Here is a 6,039-nt window from a genome sequence, read left to right as displayed (position 1 = left end):
CAATAAATAAATATAATGAAATAGAGGCTCACTAGAGGGACACTCTGCACTGATAGGAAAGAAATCTAAAAGAAGTAGGAGAAAGGGATATTCAGAAATTGGATAGATTCATGGGAAAGCTCAACGTTGGGAAAGAAACGGAAGCAAAGTTCACATAGCCCTTTCCGAATTATTTCCGAAAACTTTCTAAATCTTTCCGAAGCGGCCTTTCCGACTCTTTCCCTTTTTCCGGCAGGGACTTGGATTGTCAGAGTCTCTGGAAAGTTGTTTTTGTAAAAATATGTTTGATATATTTCTTAGGTTATAATGTTGGTTATCGCAGGAGGGTATCAACATGGCCTGAGCTGTTAGGATTGAGTAATTTTCGGGTCATTTTAAAACATGTTTCTTCAAACGTATTCCTTTTCTTATTTGAACAAATTTAATTATCTGCTACTATAAAAGACTTACAACGAGAGATATTTCTTACCATATTATCTACAATATATATCTAAAAGAATTAATGTATTCAATAGAGATGTCTGAAATAAATACTTTTCAATAACGCCTGGAACGTTCTCTGAGCTTGTAAAATGTCTATATCATAAACTGGCATTAATTTTGACCTATCACTTACGGTTTATCGGATATTCATTGATAATAATAACAATAATGATAATTTGTTCTTTGAACGTTCCCAAGTGGTGGACATTGCACATGCTCAGGGAACGTTCCGAAGGTTCCCGCGGAACGTTCCTGGAATGTTCCGTGCTACTAGGGTTGCGTATCACTTTTCGACGTTCTTAAACGTTGAAATAATATTTTCAAATATACGATAGAAAACCAATGAAAACGTTTCCATTGTAATCAATTCGAACCTTCTTTATGGGATGTTCAACGAAATATTAAAACGCCTGAAAATAAAGCCTAAACATGAAAGTAGACTACATGTATGCCAGGATTTTCTTAAAAGTTGCTCATTTAACTATTTTTTAATAAATAATTTAAACTATTTAAATTAAATTTGTTTTATTTAAATTAATAATTTTCTATCGGAACTATTGTTCCTCTATTGGTTAATTCTGATTCATAATCGCTACTGAATAGGTACGATAAAAAAATACGTTGCCGATTAAAAAAGCTGTTTTCTCATTCGAACCTCACTCTAACTTATGGGTGGGCATCTGGAATTCCAGTGACAGATACGCTATTTAGAAGACCTCAAAACTCTTCAAATGCAAGTGAATGGATTTTTGTTTCCTGGGTGGGGAGTGTATGTTTTCAGTACAAGTCGTAGGTAAGCGCGATCCGGAGACGAGTACAGAAAACGTTCCCAAGCCGAAAAAGTGCCGCTCCCCCTTGACGCATACGATATTTTTTATAACAAATGGATGATTTCAGCAATTTCTCGAAATACAGTCGTGATTTCAGTCCATACCACATTTTGATTAAAGAAGCATGAATTTTATGTTAACTTATTCCAAATCATGAAAAGTTCAATGAACATCTTGACGGAAACTTTTGGTAATTTACGGTTATGTTTGGTAACTCACCATAAATTGTCCAAAATTCCATCTAAAAATTTGCCAAAAATTGTGGAAATTTAATTTTCGGTCTTTTATGGCAATTTCACAGTTGAATTCCTTTTTTTACGGTGAGTGGGCTTATAATTATAAAATTCTAGCTCATACTTGAATAGTTTTCATTATTAACCTCTGACGTCACATTTCAGTCCATGGAGAGTAAAAAGTTGAGCTTGAGCTCCGCTTCATAGGCGTCGAAAAGGGGTGAAATCATGTATATGTCATAAAAAATCTTTTATTATTCAAGTTATTAAAAAAATAAAATTTCTTCCTATACAGTTGGTTTTATTGTTTGACCCTCAGCGCATAGTGGTGGCACTCCCATGAATCATTTTGAGGACTTACGCTCCAAATCAGCGCCATCTAGCGTTGGCCCCCGTCACTAAAAGTAAATGAACCTACAGATCCTTGACAGAAATTGTTTCCAAACTCTGCTTCGACAGAATTCTCGTAAATATTAAATTTTGCTTAATTTCTTGTAAATTAACTGTATAAATTATGAAAAATGTATGCATATAAAGATGTTTTATACGTAAAATATTAATTTGAATAATAGAAGTACAATTGTTCGTAATTAAAAGAAGCGATATCAATGATTACAGTGAAGCGGTAATAGTTTATAACTGTCAAAATATGAATTTCATACTATATTTATTTTTTCCACAACAAGAATAATACTGAAAATACTGTTATAATTAAATAATTTCCTTATTGAAAATAAGCAGTGCATAAAATTTGAAGGTTACTAATAATTGCCCATATGTAAAGTACCTAGAATTATTTAATCACAAAGGTTTGCAATGTACAATGTTTAGATTGTTTAGGTTACAGCTTTAAAAATAAAGAGACTCAATGAACTGAAAATTAAAAGACTTTTAAATTATGTATTGGCACTCGATGAATATATTTTTTGTTTAAAGCGTACATCTATAGAGACGATGTAAATAGAAAATTGCTTCTTAATTTTACACAATGACTTATATTTATATCTGTATTTATACCAACTGTGAGTTATTTGTTACTGCTACGAAATATGAAAACAAAAACCTAACCTCAATACCTACCAATCAACACATTTTCTTAAATCTGTATTTAATAGTAAACACAGTAGGTATAACAATATACACAATACAACTTTCAGGCAGTGTTATATAATAACAAATTCAATTTGAGACTTCGACTAATGATTATTTTCGAGATGTCAAAATAATTAAAAACATAGTGGTTGCACATGCAGTGATTAATGAAAAGCCAAAAGAACCGTCACTTTTGTCTATTTTCATATCCACAATAAAAAAAAAAGGTTTATTGAAAAAGCAACTGAGCACAATGACCTTTTTTTACTGAAAGCACTATGGGAAATTAGGAATATCCGAAATTTGTTGTGATTTTGATCAAGAATCTCTGAAAAAGCTCTGACACCATCTCCTCTCTGCTTGTCCCCAGCACCATTTTGATCTAAGATTGTCGCTTACTGAGTGCTTTCAGTGGATCGATCGATAAACCCAATGGATAGTAAGCATTCAATTGCACTAATACTGACTGAACCAAAAGAATTAAATGTCATTATATGTTTGAAAAAATGTCGTTAGGGAATGTCAACATCGGCCAATAATAATAATGATTCTTGTATATCTCACCAAAAAATATAACCACATTCAATTGCTTTGTTTCAAATGATGTTTGGTTCAAAATCGAGTTCAGTGCAATCGAATACCCACCATAATCGATATGAATGAAATCGAAGAAATAAAATAGCGACGCAAGAGACATTGATAGCGATTTTCCCAAGATTTTTATTTAAAATCATACAAATATTCGGATATACTTTATTTTCCATAGTGTTTTCAGTCAAAAATTCTTTTGTGCAGTTATTTTTGGAGTAAATATTGGTCTTTTTTGTGTCGATATAGAAATGGAGCCAAATAATGCTTCTACAAGTCCAGCTTAGGACAAATTATATTCAATAACCAGCTGGCACAGTTTTTGAAAATACAGAAATAATAAAAATTACACAAAAATATGTGAAAAAATAATAAAATAAATATGAAATTTTAATATTTCTAGCGTTTTCGGCGAAATCGTTATACGACAATTTATTTTCAATAGAGAATAAAGAAACAGTGGGACATAAAGAAAACAACTCGAAAATTGAAGTTAATTTGATTAATTTACTGAAAATTCAGCAATTTTGTTATAAAATCATTCTTTTGGTTGAAAATTCAACTGTGTTGTTGAAAACTCGTTTTTTCTTGTTGTCAAAAATTCATTTTACTACTTTTAAACTCTTTTTTTTTGTTAACTATCAATAATTATAGCTGAAAATATTTTTTTAAAATAATCTTTCGAGATTTATTTATATTTCATTATATTTATACATTTATTTATTTTAATTAATTTTCAATTTATTAATTTTTTAAATTTCATACATTTATTAGTAAATTATATGTTATTAATTATTTTATTTATTTATATATGTGTGCGTGTTTTATATTTTACATTTATTCGGAAAGAAATCAGAAATAAGATAATGGGAATAAGATAATGGGACACTGCAACACTTATTGATGGCCAGGTGACGTCGTAACTTCAAATAACTAATATTCAAGATGAAACTGTATATCCATGGAATTGTGAGGGCGCTTTCACACGCACGGTGTTTTAGAAGGCCGGCTAAGTTTGACTGAAATAGATCCAAAATCTGCTAACTCAGAAAGTTTCTACATCATTTGGACCTTAGAAATCAGTTGAATTTAAATTCCTAACTGCTCCCTTTCGCGATTTATGCGCATTTTTGTATTTTCACATATCAACCGACCGTACAAAACTTGCGTATTCAAGTTTAGGAAATTCAATGGTTTTCAAAGTTTACTTTTTCCAAATTATTTTGAATATGAGTTTGTATTATTTCTTCGGTATTAAAAAAAAAATTATTTACCACTCTTAGCCGAACCCAGGGCCAAAGACAGGGACGTGGTGGCTATATGGCCCCATTTTCGTTTTTTTTTCTTTTTAATTTTTTAAAAATATTTTATAATCTTTTTTACTTTTTAATTTATTTTTTATATATTTTTTCCAAGTAATTATACATTTACTGGTATACATAAATATAATAACATAGCTTTTAATAATATTCAAAAATATCTATTAGTAAATAAATTTCAAAATTATAGATGAAGTGAAGAAAATTCTATTACTGCTTTTAATAGCTATGTTGAATATAATTTGTGGTGTATACTTGTTACCTTGTAACGTGCCTAGAATTTCAAAATATCGCGATGTATAGATTCGACGTTTCACTCTGACCAATACCCTAAACCATTGTTATTTTCTATAAAGCGTAAACTGTCTTTAACATGTGTCGGAATGATGTGAATTTTGAGAGTTTCTGAGAGGGTTAGTTCCTCTTGTAAGCCAAGAAAAAGTTTTGTTGTGGCCTAAAAAGTTAGAACCATGAATAACATTGTAAATTGTTGTTTTATTTCTAGAAAAGTTAAGTTCTCACCTAATCCTCACATCAATAAATTGAATAAAGCTTTGAAAAGCATCGGAAAACTATCTAAAATACTCAAAATTCACATCATTCTAACGCTTGTTAAAGAAAGTTTACGCTTTATAAAAAATAACAATGGTTTAGGGTATTGGTCAGAGTAAAACGTAGAACCTATACATCGTGATTTTTGGAAATTCAGAGCACGTTACAAAGTACTCGTAACAAGTATACACCACAAATTATATTCAACACAGGTATTAAAAGCAGTAATAGAATTTTCTTCACTTCACCTATAATTTTGAACTTTATTTACCAATAGATATTTTTAAATATTATTAAAAGCTATGTTATTATATTTACGTATACCAGTAAATGTATAATTACTTAGAAAAAATATAAACAAAATAAATCCAAAAATAAAAAATATTATAAAATACAAAAAAAAAACAAGAAAAGAAAAAAAACGAAAATGGGGCCATATAGCCACGATGTCCCTGCCGTTGGCCCTGGGTTCGGCTAGAAGTGGTAAATATATTTTTTTTTAAATGCAGAATGAATAATACAAACTTGTATTCAAAATAATTTGGAAAAAAGTAAACTTTGAAAAGCATTGTATTTCCTAAACTAGAATACGCAAGTCTTGTACGATCGGTTGTTATGTGAAAATACAAAAATGCGCATAACTCGCGAAAGGGAGCAGCTAGGGTATTTTAAATTCTACTGATTTCTAATGTCCAAACGATGTAGAAACTTTCTCCGTTAGCAGATTTTGGATCCATTTTAGTCAAACTTAGGCGGCCTTGAAGCACACCGTGCACGATTGCAAAACAGCAGATTGCCATATGTAATACTCCTATAATTCTAAATGCTTATACCTTGCATTATAGTGGCGCATGACAAAAAAAGAAGTGCCGGCTTATATTTCTGTCTCACACAGCGCATAAAACGTTCTCCGCATTACGCATACGCCGGAAAGGAGTGCTG

Source organism: Belonocnema kinseyi, chromosome 2 (assembly GCF_010883055.1).
Source record: "Belonocnema kinseyi isolate 2016_QV_RU_SX_M_011 chromosome 2, B_treatae_v1, whole genome shotgun sequence".
NCBI classification, from domain to species: Eukaryota; Metazoa; Arthropoda; class Insecta; order Hymenoptera; family Cynipidae; genus Belonocnema; species Belonocnema kinseyi.
The sequence above is the reverse complement of the archived record's forward strand: the minus strand, read 5'-3'. Positions refer to the sequence as shown.